The following is a 15605-nucleotide window of genomic DNA, read 5'->3' as shown; positions in this document are numbered from 1 at the left end:
GTCCTCCAACAAAATGCTTTGATGTGCTCATTTGTTCTCCACCCCTGACTTCCAAAACTGTGGCCCTGGGGAATTTTCCTGTAGCTGTCAAGGGGAGATCAGTGTCCACGCCTGAAGAGACTTCATCCCTGCAAGGAAAATAGTGTGCAGGCAAAGGGAACTGTATCTTCTTCTCTTTCCAGGCAGGAACCAAATCTGTAAAGTCATGATTTCCAAAGATGTCAAAAGATGATCACAGAGGCAAGACCCGAAATCTTCAAAAGCAGGAAGGGAAAGGCAGCCCAACCAGAGCTGTGGAGTCCCCTGCTTCCCCGGCCTCTGGCCATAGCAGCGCGGTCTATGAAGTGTCAGTAGAGAAGGCTTAAAATCCCAAACAGCTCCAGCTGCTGAGCCGGTGCAGGGCCTTGGCCTAGAAGCTCTGAGTGGAGAGGGAGGCAGTGCTCAGGATGGAAACCACAGGCTGACTCACCCAAAGAACATCACCTTTCCTCCCTCCACACAGGCTGGACTGGGGCGAGATGCTCCTTCCACCCTTAATTCCTTTATCTTAAACCAACTGGCATAGTCATACGACAGAACGTTTACTTTCCTTGGATCTTTTCCCCCTATAAATCTATTAGACTGAATAATTGAGGTCAAATTGTAGACACTTGTTTTTTTCTTTCCCTGTCAGTGGCACTGAACGATTTGCCTATTTCTCTGCTTCTGCACAGCCAATCACATGTTTTCTTTGGGTCACATAGTGTGTTAGATGATTTTCATTTGTTGTCAAATAACTCCACGAAACAGCTCGATATTTGCCCTCTCTTGACAAAGCAGATGATCCGTGACTGCAGCCTACTCACCGCCAGTCCATGGCCTGCCCGGGCAGCCAGGGTGCAGCCCAGGCCCAGCCGGTCCCGACGGTTCCATTGCTGCCCACCCACCCTGCTGAGGCTTTCACTGGCCTCATGTGCCCTCAGCAGTTGTCATCCAGGCCACACTGGGAGGCCTTGCCCCACATTCCCCAGCTAGGGGCACAAGGCAGACAAATTAGCTAGAAACAGCAACCCAGCCCTCTAACTCTGTGCCACAGTGAAATGGCTCCTTGAACCACTCGGTGAAATGTACTTCTTACACCTGTCTGCTGGCTCCCCGTCAGTGAGCAGGACTCCGATGGCTGCAGCAAATGCTCCACTCCATTCCCTGGGGTTGCCTGCCCTCCCCTTGCTGACAGCCAGCAGCAAGGTTATCCCCCATCCCCCACCTCCTCCCCCGTGCTGGTGATGGGGAGGAGGCCTGGCCATACCAACTACAAGCAACAAAAGAACTCCCACCCCTGACTAAGTAGCCCCCCCCCCCGGCCACCCAGCACCCCAATCTCCTGACCAGTGCAGCCCTCTGGTGCCTGTGGGGCTTCAGCCTGACCTCCTCCCACTCCTCTCTCAGTGTGTTAACTACTGTTAGGTTGTAACCTCCAGCATCTCCACGAGTGGAGGACTTTTGGGTCTTGGGCCTTTCTCTGGTGACCCAGGCTGTCACATTCCTTCATTCTCAGAGGGCACTAGACCCAACCCCAACCCCAAAAGCTGGCACAGAGCAGGTGCACAAGGCACTCTGGGAGAGTGAAAGAGTGATGTCTGCCAGCACCGGTGTCCCCACTGGTCTGGAGCCCTGAGGGGCACAGTTAGCCTCTGGCATCATGGAGACGGGGGTGAGAACCTCACACCAGCCACTGCCTAAACTGTGTCCCTGATGAGCCATATGACTGCTCTGAGCCTGTGTCCTTGTTAGAAACACCTAGACAGTCAGTAGGACGTTTCTAGAACACAGCGGGCCCTCAATAGTTGGTTGTCATTCTGAGAGAAGAGGAGGCTGGGGAGGGAGAGCTGTGAAGGGAGGGAGAGTTGCGAGGGGAACAGTCAAGATGAGGAACAGCCAGAGGGCTGGAGCCACAAGGCCATGGGGGTCTGGGGGTTGGCTGTGCTAGACCCAGACACAAAGGTGCCCTAGGGAGGTTCTCACCTCCCCAAGCACTCTGCCCACCTCTGTGAAGAGCAGGGTCAGAACTCTGCAGGGGGTCAGGGGAGTGCCGGGTATCTGAGCAGGTGAGGGCTTCACCAGGGGAGACCCAGTTCAGCTCCTGATAGGCTTGGGAAGCACCATCAGGACTGGCATCACAGAAAAGGGGCAGGAGAAAAGGACCCCCACAGTCGCAGCCACTCTTCCAGGTCCCAGGACACAGGGCAGTTGCAGGAGATGATGCCCCTGTGGACGAGGCAGGCAGTGTGGTGTGGTGGGCCTGCCGTCCAGTTCAGCTCTCCCATCTCCTGGCCTTGTGATCTGGGGCACCCCAGAGCCCTCTGAGGCTCAGTTTCTTTTGCTGACAAGTGGGAATGGCAGCTCTAGCCCGGTGTGGCCTGGGGAAGGAAAGAAAGGGAAGGCTGGGTGGAGCCAACCCTGGGCCTGGCACTCCTCAAGTGGAGAGGACGCTGCCTGAGGTCAACAGCCTGAGGCTGGCCCTGAGGCCATAGGAAGTGGTGCGGTGGGGAAGAAGGGGTGCAGAGAAGCAGAAAGGGGGAAAAGGAAGGAAAGGAGGCGCCCCTCTGCTCTCCCAGGACGGGCGCAGACATGTCTGCTCTGCAATGATTTTCTATTTTCAGGAGGCAGCGCGCTCTGTTTGTGACCTGCTTTGTAAATAGATGCTTTGCAGAAATAGATTGGGGCCATACTGTGGGGTGAGAGGAGAGGCGGGGGCAGGGGATGGAGTGCCAAGGGGCTCAGCCTCCCTGTTCTCTCCAAGAACTGGGCCCGAGTGAAGAGCCGGGAGAGAATCAATAGTAGAGGAGACTTACAGAGCGATGCCGGGCTGTGCCCCCTTTTCTGGGGCCATTTCGGGGCATTCACTGAACAGAAGTTGTTTGCTCCATTTTATCAGTAGCGTAAATGCTCCGTAAATGCAGCCAAAAAGGGAGGGGAGAGGGGTCATCTTGTCGCAGGCAACCCAGTGTGATAAAGAGGAGCAGAGCAAGACCTGCGAGGAAGAGGAGGGGCCGAGCTCCGCAGGCACATCCTGTGGGCAGGTGCCGAGCCGGAGCCGGATGCACGTGGTGCGCGCAGATCCACAGGACCCTGAGCACTGGAAGCCGTGTCCCTGTTTGACTCCTGAGGGACCTGAACTCTGAGATACTAAGGACCCACCAGAGATCTCTGGCAGGTGAGGGGCAGAGCGGGGACTTGGGCCCCCGTCTAGCTCTGCAGGACACTGGGCCACATTACAGGTCCCAGCTCCGTACCTGTCCTTGCTGATGGCTAGTCCAGAGCAGTGGCCGGTGCCACCTCCAAGCCAAGGCATCTGAGGAGGCGGCGCCTTCTATGCTCAGCTGCTTCCCCTCAGCGGCCAAAGTGAAGAGGTCAATTCTGCTCCCCGGGAGGGGATGAACAGCTGCCAGGGGCACACACTATCCTGCTCTGGACCCCAAGGTGAGCAGAAGTAGCTTCCCGAGGCCCCCTCTGCGGTGGAAGGGGCGGGGGCCGACCTCTTTGTTCTCCTCAGGGCAGGCTCTGTGGTCTGTGGTTACTATCCTGCACTGTGTGGTTATGGGTCTATGGAAAGTTCTAGTGACCCTGTCCACTCCCTGAACCTCAGTGGTCTTATGTGGAAAGTGGAGGGATTGCTACAAGTCAGCCCCAATTCATCGTCCCTTATGGTTCTGGGGTTCTCTGGACCACTCTTCACCCAGTTCAAAGCCATGGAGCGGGTGTGGAGAGGGCAGGGAAGGGGGGCTGCAGGGTCAGTGAGGGGTGGTCTTCCACCCCTGCAGAGCCACCAGGCTCCATGGTTCCCATCACATAACTTACCAGCCTCAGGTCCCCACTTGCATATCTAATAGACACTGTCAGTGCCCCTAGCTGAAGCCCTGTGGCCACTCTTGATACCACCAGCAGTTTTTACAGCCCCTTCATGTGCCAATGGCTCTCTGCCTCAAGCACTAAGGTTTTTCCTGCCTTGGAAGGGTATCCATAGAGTTGAAACTCCCAGGACAAAGTCTCAGCCCCGGAGACACGGGATTTGGTGGGTGAATTCACCAGGTTCCTTGCTTGTAGGTGGGAGAATTTGGAGGCACATTTCACCCCAATTCTCAGAGGCCCAGCCACCTTAGCAGTGACCATGATTAACACACCCTTCCTTAGCCCTTCTCCCCTCACTCTGGCTCCCCATTCTCTCACTGTGCTTCCCAGGATCACCCCCCGCCCCAAAGGAACTGTTTGCATCCTTGTGTTAGAGTTTGCTTTGAAGAAAACCCAAACTAGTGGGCAGAATAATGTCTGTCCCCAAACCCTAATAGCTATGAATATGTTACTCCACGTGGCAAAGGGGATTTTATAGATATGCTTAGTTAAGATATAGGAATGAGAAAATTATTCTGGATTAACAGAGGGACAAAATGTGATCACAAGGGTCCTTCTAAGATGAGGGAAGAGTATAGATGTCAGAGGCAGGAGATGTGAGGGCGCATGGGGCAGTGATGTGCTTTGAAGGTGGAGGAACAGTGAGTGAGCCCAGGAATATGGGTGCCCCTAGAACACAGAAGAGGCAGGATACAGGTTCTCCCCGGGATCTCCCAGAAGGGAGCAGAAGCTTACCAACATTCTGATTTTAGCTCAGGAGGACTATTGTTGAAGTAATTTCCTGAAATTTGTAATAATACATTTGTGTTGTGTTAGGCCACTAAGTCTGTGGCAATTTGTTACAGTAGCAATAAGAAATTAATGCACAGAACTAAGACAACTCAGGCATCCCTTGAGTGTAACAGACAGAGCTCAAGTTTCTGAGTAAGGCTGACCAGCAAGGCTGGTTCTGCTAAGGAGCTGGAAGCCTTGAGGTGAATTATACAACCTCTCTAACTCTGGATTCCCTGACCTGATTTTCTGACAAATTCCTAAGGTTGCTTAAGAGAAAATTCAGCATGAGGTGGATAGTAGGAAGAAGCCGGGGCAATTTATTTTTCATCTCCCTTAAATACCAGCAACATTTTACATTCTGTTTGGAGAAAACACAGCATCTTATTGCCTCTCAAGAGAAACGTATTGCTCCTATTAGTTATGTAACTGAATTCATAGAAATTGGTGGATTTTTATCATTTTTATTTGCTTATTTTTGTGCTCTGTCTCATCCTCCATGAAAGGATCTGGGGTTGGTTTCTGGCCATGCACACGTGCCACATACAAAGATAGAAGGAAAAGATGATGCGCAATCGGGGCTGAGGAGATGAGGTGCAGTCAGAGGACAGTGGGGTTGGAGGGCGTTATTCATGCCATGAGGTCAAAATGGGCCCCTCAACATCCCAGCAGCCAAGGCAAAAAGGACTGAGAGCAACTGCAAGTCTCAGCTGAGGGAGAGATACATCCTTCCGTGTGTGCAGACAGACACCAGGCACCCCGTGAGCCTGAGCCGCAGAGCGGGAGGGAGAGCCAGGGGCAGAAGGCAGGAAGGGGGTCCCAGAAGCCTTTCTGGAAGAGGCAATGTCTGAGCTTCATCCTGCAGGGTGAGGAGAGTTAGAGGTTAGAGGAACAAGGAAGGACCATCCAGGCAAAGAGGATGCCGTGAGCCCTGACTGTGAAGAAGTGGAGAGCACAGGCAGGGCCGCAGCAGGCCTGGCGATGGAGGCGGGTGGGAATGAGGCTAGAAGGGGGGCCCCTGGGAGAGTCTCACAGCTTCTCACTGCCATGCCCAGGAGCAAGAACAGGGCCCTATAACCAGTGATGGGACACTGGAGGTTGAGGTGGGGGAAGACACATCATGAGCTCCCCATTCTGGAAGGAGCCACCTGCCATGTGGAGGGGACAGCAGATGACTGGAGACAGCTCAGAGCCCTCACAGCACCCTGGTGAGAGAGAGCACAGTCGTCCCTCAGCTTGCTTCTCTCCCACTGCCCCGCGTATGGGGTGAATCGTCTGGAGGATATTCAGGAAGGAGAGAGAAGTGAGGCCTGCCCTAGGCTCCCCAGGTCAAAGTTCTCTCCTGAGCCCCATTCCTTGGCCCTGCTGGCTCACCTGGTTTCCACAGCCACAGCCTTGTGGCAGATGGAACCTGAGACAAGTTCCTGGAAACCCACCTGGGCTACCTAGAAACCTCAGCCCTGAAACTGTGACCACCTTGCGCCCGAGACACTCTGCCCAGAGGAGCACAGTTTCCCTGTGGCCAGAGGATCTTCTCCAAGAGAAGGCCAGCCTGCTGCTGGGCCCTCACTGACCCACTCATTCTTGGGCACTCCACCCTCTCCTTCTGTGCTCAGGTCACACTGGCCCCTGCCTGCTCCTAGGCCTCCTCCGCAGGCTGCAAATGTTTCTGACACAGGGAGGTGGGTGGTCAGGCCCTGAACAGAAGATGAGCACGCAGAGGCTGGGAGAGGAGTGTGGGCAGGCTCTGACCTGTGTGGATTTACCAGCAGCATTCTTTCCACTCCCCAAGCTGACAGCCACTGTCCTTGCTCTGGCCAGTACTACTGCCCCAAGCAAGGAGCATGTGATAAAGGGCATGGGCTCTGGAATGGGACTCAAATCCTGGCTTCACCTCGGGTCTACCCACGTTGCCTTAGGCAGGTTGTGTCCTCTCTGAGGACTTCAGTGTCCTCCTTTGTAGAGCAGAGCTGTTTTGGGGTCCATGTGAGGACCAAATGAGGTGACCAGTGAAAGAAGCACGGCACTAGACCTGGATAGCTGCTGTTACCATCACTCTGTCCTGTCTGCTTTACACAAGGAGGGCTGCATGGCGGGTTAAGTGGATGCAGCCTGGGGACCCTGCAGCGGGTGAGGGGATCAATAATGTGACCCACACTCTGTGGATGTCAGCTTGAGACAAGCTGCCAGACTCCTTCCCTTTTCAATGCCAGTTTTTGAGATTTGTACCAGTTAGGAGCCTTTTGTTAGTAAGTGTCAGAACAACCCAGAACAAGCTGGCTGTCAGCCAAAGGGAAGTATTGATTCAAGTAAGCCGAAAGTCCAGAGGATAGAGCTCACTAGTCTTTTAGATCTGGTCTCTTGGGACCAGTCCCATTCCTGGACTGCCTGTTCCCCAAGGGTCTCAAGACAGCTTACTGTTCTTCCCATTGAGACTTGCTCATTCTTACCCAGCCAGCACGCCATGATCCACTCTGATTGGACAGGCTTGAATTACATACTAGTCTCCCAACCAATCACTTTTTTCAGAGACCCTTTCCCCTCCCCCAAGACTCTGTGATCCACCCTGATTGGACAGGCTTGGGTTACATGCCAGCCCCTCAACCAATCACTGTAGTCAGAGACCCTTGCTGTACCCCTCAACGCGATGATCTACTATGATTGGACAGGATGGGGTCACATGCTGGTCCCTTGACCAATCATTGTATCTGGGTAATGAGGACTCTGATGGGCTCCGTCTCCTCCAGCTTCTGGGCCAGGCTCCTGCAGGAGTTCTTGCACACTAAGACAGAAATGGGACACAGATGCCCCTTGGGATTGTGGTGGGCTAGAGTTTAGCCGTGGCCATGGATTTCTGAGCCAAGGCAGGGTTCAAAATGGCCCAGAGACAAGAGAGAGGAACATGGCAGTGGGAGTCAGGGATTAGCTTCTTCTGAAGTTACTTCAGATCACACCTTTCTCAAAGCCAGTCTGCAAACTTAGGGGCCTCTACGCTATGGTTGCCAGATTTAGCAAGTGAAAATACTGGATTCTCAGTACAAACGGAATTTCAGATAGGTCGCAAGTAAGTCTTTAAGTGTAAGTATGCCCTTTGGAATATTTGTGTCATATTTTACCAAAAAGTATCATTGTTTATCTGAAATTCAGACTTATCTCATATTTCATTGGGCAGTCCTGTGGTCTGGGCTCTCCCTTGGTTTTGAAGCATCTCCAGACACCTCAAAGAGAGATTAGACTTGTTCTATGCAGATCACAGTAGAACTCACACCCACGGCATCTTCCCCTTACTCAGAATGTCAGCAACCATACAGCAGTTAGAGTTGTCCAGGGGCCCATGACTCAGTCCTCAGGAGGAGAGAGAAAGGCTTACCACAGTGGGACCCTAAATTCCCAGCAGAAGAGGGTCCCCCAGGGCTGTTTCAGCTGAGCAGAACCCATCTTTTAGAAGACAAACTCTGTTCTGGAATCTTTTTCTTTCTTTATCTTTTCCTTTTTCTTTCCTTACCTTTTCCTTTTTCTTACTCATGACTAGAGAGGGAGAAGAGGTTGTCTCAAGCTCTAAACTTGGGTCATGGGGCGGCAAGAGTACCAACAAGTCTTTCTAGCCACACCACTAAGTCACATGCTCCTTTACTGTAGCTTAATTATGAGGAAAATTAAGTTGCAAATAACAGAGAACTTCAAATAATTGTTACTTAAGCAGAGAAAATTGGGTTTGTCTCATGCACAAAGAATGTCCACAAGTAATTCAGAGAATGTGGTGCTGGTATGGTGACTCCTTGGGGCCATGAGGCCTCTAGCCTTTCTCTCCATCAACCAAAATACAAACTTTCATTTCAAGAGTCACCTTACAAGCCAATACAGCTGCTGGAATTCCAACCATTGCCTCCACATTCCATCTTGGCAGCAGGAGACAGAAGTGGTACCTGTGCCAACTAAGTCCGCACGGCCTCCTGGGAGGTCAGAGGCAACATTTCAGTTTGTATCTTTTTGACCAACGCTTGGCAATCACTCTTGGCTATAGACTTTTAATGGAGTACATAAACTGCACAGAATAATACCGGGAAGAAAGAGAATGCTTCATGACCAGCGACCTCTGCTGTGAGTAACAGAAGATACCACTTTGATGTCTATTCAACTGGCGTTGACCTTGCATGGGGTGATCTGGGACTCACATCAGTCTTCCCGGTCACCTAGGAGTTCAAGCAGGTTCCGTAGCTGCTCCTTCTGGCCATTCTGCCATTCAGGCTAGTTTGCACAAGGTCAGCAGTTTTCTTACCCTTTCTCCTAATGAAATCTTACTGATATGAACAACTGATGAGAAAGCCACACTCCAGAGCTTCCCAGGATGCTCTCCTGTGCAGAGCCCTGATAAGCCCCCAGTTTGTAAGGAACTGAGTTGGAAAACCACAGGACCCACCAACTGTGGAAGCCCCTTCCTGCTCTGAGGCCAGGAGACTCTCAGGGTTGGTCACCCCAAGGTCTCCTTTCTCCAAGGTGACTTTGGGCACAAGCTTGCCAGCTTTCTGGAAGGTTCTATGTATCCTAGAGTGCCCTGCTTAGAGTTAGGGATCCTTAAGACTTTGGATGTAGGGATTCACTGTTCCCAAACTGAGTATCATTCCTTGAAGGATAGCCTTCGGGGAAGCTTGGGACTCCTTCTCCTCATTCAGAGTCTGGGTTAAGGCCAAAGGCAGGCAGAGCATGGCACTGCTGCGGAGTGGTATCTGGGTGGAGTCTCTCCCTACAACGAGAAGGGCAGGGCTTGAAGCCATGGTGCCCACGGAGGCCCCCTCTCAATTACATCCCTACCTTCCCCTCTGAGCAGCTCCTATCTTCATGGCCTCCAGCTTAAGAGAAAGTGGCTTCTCCCACCCCCACCACCTGGCTAGGATGACAGTGAAGCCTGACATGAACCTATGTGTCTGCTCTGAAATGTCATCTCTAGAGTTCTACCTAATCCAGCCCCGGGCTGCTGACTGAGCCCTACTTGTAGTCTAGTAGTCACATCTGTCTTCCTCTTGTTTCCTTTGGCCGTGGGGATGACAGTGAGCTGGTGGGGAGGTTTGTGGAGCACAGATTTGGGGATCCTGAGATCTCAGCCACCTCTATTCTTTTTCCCAGAAAAGACACACCAGCAGGAGCAGTTAGAAATGCCTCCTCCACACACACATAAATGGGGGTGTCTTCCTCTTCCCTTCACTCCATATGGCTGCTTCTGTGACTGTGGGCACCTGTGTGTCCCCAGGGCCAAGCACACCAGCACACAGTAGGTGCTTCATGCACACTGTGTGATGAAGGCCTAAGAGGGGCGAATGGTGGGGCAGGCAGTGACAGCGCATTTGCCTAGAATGACAGACACCCAGGAAAAAAATGAAAAATTACTTTGGAAAAAACACTTGTGTCTTCTTTACTTATTTATGTGTTTACTCATTTATCATTTATAAGATGTCTACCCTTTGGCAAGACTTTGAGAAGTCTTACATTATTAAGACACATATAAAAGAAGCAAAACAAAAAAAACCTATACAAAATAAAGATCATGTAAAAGAAGCAGGAAAAAAAAAAGTGCATTGGCTACTTGGGCTGACGATGGGTCTGCCCGAGCTAGCAGTTCAGCTCTGAGGTTCTGGAGTAAAGACAGACGGGAACACGCTCCGTCACGGGGCTGCCTGGCTCAGCAGGTGGGGGGGAAAGGACACTCTCGCCGCCCCGCTTCTCTCTCATGGGCTGGCTGGTGGCGCCCATGCTGCAGCCCCTCCCTGGCTTTGCTAATTAGGAGGATCCTAGCTTCACCAGTCTATAGCAGACAGGCAACGCTTAGTCCAGGGGTTCTCACATGATGCCACAATCAGCTAGAGGGGAGCACATGTCCTGGCGAATATGAAGCACATCAGAGTTTATTTCCTGTGTTAAAATAATCAGAGTGGCTTCGAAAGCATCCACACTGCAGCTGCTCTCAGAGGCAGGCGGGAAGGGCAGGGAAAGGTCAGGGGAAGTCTTGGGACCTGGCAAGGGCTGTTCATCCCTGTGTCCCTGGGTGTGCTGGCACTGGGGAGTGGCCAGAGAGGCCCATTCCCAAATGTGCAGCTCCATGTGACAAGGAGGGTGAGCACGGATGCCCCGCCCTCATCCAGGTGGGGAGAGAGGGAGGAAGAAGGGCAGGAGAGACGGTCCATCTGCTACAGGACTACTTTTGTCCCTCTGTGGAGCTCCAGTCACATGGCTGGAGGGAAAGTGGGGGAGCCATTAGGGAGCAGTGCAGACGGGCTGAGGGTCCTGCAGTAATGAGCTCTCTGGGTCTGTGGAGGCCAGAATTGCTGGTCAGTGGGGAGAGAGTAGGAACAATGCCTCACTCCACCACAGCCCTTCCCTTCCCTTAGGAATGCCCACCTGGTCCCACCTTTTCTGTAAGAATACCATCCCTCTCCTACTTCTCCTCCTGGAGCAGCCCTGACAGATGGTCTTGCCTTCGCTTGCACACCCATGATGATGGGAGCTCTCTACCTCTTGAAGCAGCTCACTCCAGGTCGGACAGCCCTGGCAAGGCAGTGTAAAAAGTGTTAAGACAGAGCCTGGCGTGGGAGATGGGAACTGGAGGAGGGGAGGGCATCTCATCAGTGTTTCCGTCATCAGCCACGGACACTGTCATGCTTGGCACATGCTGCATGCTTACCAGGCATGTGTGGGTGGAAGTGATGGGGGATGAGGAGAGGAAAGCAGCAGGTGGTACCTCCCTACATTGGCCCCAAACTCGCTCTCCTTTGCGTCTAAACACTGGCCCCTGCTCTGTAGAGAGCAGATCCAACTTCCCCTCAGCTGACAACCCTTCCAGGTTTTGAAGGTAAAACCAGTGTCTGGCCTCCCAGGGATGTTCCAGGCTGAGGCTCCCCCCATGCCCGACTTCTACCCCTGCCCAGGCTGGGCCAGGGGAACTCAGGACAATAACAGTGATAACAGTCCCATGCCACATGTTGGTCTGAGATTTTATGGCATGAACTCATGAAATCTTCATGGTCTTACCAGACTGATGCCATTACCGCCATATTGCTGATGAGAGAATGAACGAAACAGATGGGTCAGAGGGTGCCCCAGGCCACCGTAAGTGCTGGGTGGGATTCAGGTCCATGCAGCCAGGTTTGGGACGGGCAGACCAGGAGCTGCTTCAGCCCTAGGCACTTGTCTTGATCCTTCCATGGTGTCTTGGATACCCTGCATGAGGGTGAGCTGGGACTCCTCATTCATGGTGGTACTAGAGATTCTGAGGCTAATGAAATTCCCAAGCCCCAGATCTGCTGCTTTGTTACAGACCTGGGACCTCTGTCCTCTTCACCCAAGTCGGGACTCTGTGATCCAAGTCTCTGTCCCAGAGGCCTCCGTCATAGCACTGGAGCAAGCTCAGCTATCATCCTGTTCAGAACTCAGCTGAGAAGATCTCAATCCAGGGGTTCCGGGCCAGGGGCTGGGCATCTGCATTTTTGAATGGCTCCCTAGATGACGCTAATGAGCCGTCAGTTTGCGTGTCCATCTCACCCCTGTAACTGTCTGGTGTGTCTGCTCAGACTCCGCTGAAAAGCTCCAGTGACAGGGAGTTCTCACCTCTCACACTGCCAGCCTGACCCTGTAGGTCTCATTTCCCTGGACTCAAACTAGCCATTGTCCTTCTGCCCTGGATACTTTTCCTAAACCTCTTCCCTGTGCCCTCCCCTGGGGAAGATGATCTCTAGGGTTTCTGGTTTGGCTCCATCAACGGGAGACCAGGGGCAGACTGGGAGTGTCCCCACAGTGGCCCCCTTCACTGCCAGGAAGTGATCAGGGCATGGCAGTGCCCTCTGCCTATGGCCACTCTTCCTCCCTGCCACCCTCTTCCAGCAATTCTCACCAGCTGCTGGAAACACCCTCTCCCCCCGGTCTCCTTCCTCTAGGCTGCCAACAGCTTCTCATCACTGCTGTCCCTGGGGATTTCAGCAGCTCTCACTGGCACCTTGACTTTGCCTGTACCTCTGCACACACTCCCTCTCTACAAGCATTTAATGAGGATCTTAGAGCTTGTCATCAGCAGAGAGCCAGGCTGTCTTCTTGGAGCTCTGTTCCTGGCAGCCCCCCAGGCATCTGAGGACAGGGCTGTGCACCTGGAGAATGCGTCCTCTGGCCGTTGCCTCCTGCCTCTCTGCCCTGATCTCAGACAGGCCCACAGCAGCCTGTCTGACTCCCCATCTCCTGACTTCTCCTTATAGCCAGAGCATGTGACCAGCCACAGCTGCTGCCAGGTGGATGCGGATTCCTGCCATCTATGAGAGGAACATAATAATAGCAAATCGAAAAACCCAGTACTCAGACCCAGTGTTCATACATTTTATATTCTGAATAAGCTTATAAAAGTAGTAAAAAGTTGTATATTTTAGCCTTGAAGAAACTTGAAAAATGTGTTTAGACAAATTAGTCCTTTTTCCTTTCCTAGGGCTGACCCTGGAGGTCCCCCATCCAGACGTGGAACAACAAGCCCAAGAGAGCTCTGTGTGGCTGGCCCTAAGCTACCCTTAGAACAGCTCTCTGAGGCAGGATCTACTCAGCCCAGCCTGCAAAAGAGCAAATGAATGCTCAAAGTCTGCAGAACTTGGCCAATACTGCTTGCTCACAATATGAGGAGCTGGACTCCTGCTACAGGTGCTCAGGCTCTGGGCTCCCGGTGCAGGTGGTCAGGCTCTGGGCTCCCGGTGCGGGTGGTCAGGCTCTGGGCTCCCGGTGCAGGTGGTCAGGCTCTGGGCTCCTGGTGCGGGTGTGGCAGACCCACAGTTACCATCTCAAGGCACCCAGCTCCTTCCCTTCTTCTGCTCTGCAGTGCTCAGAAGATGGTTTCTGTTTTCAAGATTTCCTCTGAAGAGTCACAGCAGCCTCAGCCCTGTGTCTGTGGTCTGAACTGGGTGAGGGAGAAGGCCTGGGGGCTAAAGCCATCTGTCAGCCAAGACATCCCCCTTTGGAGAGCTTCTCTGGAAGCCCCGTCTCCTGACTTCTCCTTACAGGCAGAGCATGTGACTATCCACACCTGCCTCCAAGGAGATGGGCACAGGGCAGCCCTGGCACTATCTGAGTGTCTTACTTGGGTATGCCCCAAAGCAGAGCTTCAGTCTCACACTTACCAGGCAGGCTATGCTTTGTGCCCAGTAAGGGTGTGAGTTTGTGGGAGAGAGACAGGAGGGGACTGGTACAGCCTACTATGTCAGTTACTAACCAGAGGTGTGACATTGGTCAAGTCCCCATTACCTCCAAGCCTCAGTTTCCCCACAGGAACAATAAGACTGGGCTGTAGGGTGACCCAGGCTCTTCTAGCTCTGACTTGATTAGCTACAAAAGAAGAGTGCTCAAAAATCGACTGGAAAATAGACTGAACCCCAGTGTATTTCTTTCTTTCTAATCTTCACATTGAAATTGGCTCCTGGAATTTCTAAAGCGTGTCTGGAAGGTAAAAAAAGGAAGGGTGAGAATTTGCCCAGTGAAGGAAAATCCCCGGCAGGTTTCCCTGCAGTCAAGGGCTGCCTTTCCCAGGGAGAACGTCTGTCCTCCGAACATCAGGCCAAGGCTGGGCCTCTAGTCAGCAGTGAGTGAGGCTCTCAGCCCCGACTCTCATTCCTGTGGATTGTTCCCACCAGCTGGCTTCTGGCTCCCCCAAACTGGAGTTCAAAGAGGTCAAACCCCTGCTGTCCCTCCCCAGCTGCCTGCCTGGATGTTTTGTATAACCTGGACCCACTTATGAGTCCTGCCTCCCACCCTGGGCAGCTGGGTGGCCTGGGGTAAGGCACTTAGTTCTCCCAGATTTGCATCCTGCCCATGTGTCATGGAAACTGTAATGGGGCCGCAAGTCGAATTTAACAGTAAGCACTATGGTGTACCTAAGAGTTCCCAAGATAGTTGGGAGGGTTCAGTAAAATAACACGGTGGGATTATGGTAATAATGACTATGATTTTGTCAGCAGTAGCATAGTCAACAATAGCTACCGTTATCAATTTTTATTATGGTTGATTTTCAACCCTAATCTGCCATGAATTACTTTTGAGCTGTTCCATTAGGCTTATCTCCACTGCAGGGTAGGTGGGACCTTGCTGGGTAACCTTGGGCAGGTCACTCCACACTTTTGAGTTTATCTTTTCTTGAGTCACAGGGGGAACTAATTATGTGTATTTGCAAGACTGATGTGAGAACAAGATTAGAAAGCTCATTTGGGGACATTGGGTGTGTCCTTGGATACCCCAGTGAAGAGAAAAGTAAACTTCAAGATGTCTGGGTTTGCCACAGGCCTTCTCACCTATCTAGGCACTAAATTAGTTTTTTCTTTCTTAGATAGAACTTGTACAGCCCTACTGATAAACTAGGAACTGGGCTAGGAGCCCTCTTTAAATTATCTCACTTGATCCTGATCATTCTATGGGTTAAGTAGAATATTTATCTTTCTCTTCTTAAGTGTGAGGAAGCCAAGGTCCCACACTCAGTTCCTGCCTCTCTCCTGGCTTACTAGGCACTGGGACTGCTCCAGGCGCCCATCCAAAGGCAGGGGCAGAGCAGCACAGTGGACTTGCCTTCCAGCTCACAGCCTCGCTCTAGCACCCGCTGCTCGGGTTATGAAGACTCATGGACTTGATTAGACTGGACAGCATCCCTGATTCTGCATCATCCTTACACCTTTCAGAAAGCCCCATGCTCCGTGAGAAGTGTGCACTTGGTGTTGTGTGGCACTGTTCTGACTAGACAGGAAAGGCTGCAGAATCCATCCAGGAGTCAGGAGTCAGGGTCAGGGTCAGGAGTCAGGAGTCAAGAGTCGGAGTCAGGGTCAGGAGTCAGGATCAGAGGTCAGGGTCAGGAGTCAGGAGTCAGGAGTTATGCTCCTTCAGGAGCTTCCACAGTATGGCCTGGGAGGGCAGGAGAGCCAATCTGCAATGATGCAGGA

This window comes from Otolemur garnettii, unplaced genomic scaffold, assembly GCF_000181295.1.
Source record: "Otolemur garnettii isolate 467f Iridium unplaced genomic scaffold, OtoGar3 scaffold00062, whole genome shotgun sequence".
NCBI classification, from domain to species: Eukaryota; Metazoa; Chordata; class Mammalia; order Primates; family Galagidae; genus Otolemur; species Otolemur garnettii.
This window is presented reverse-complemented; position numbering follows the sequence as displayed.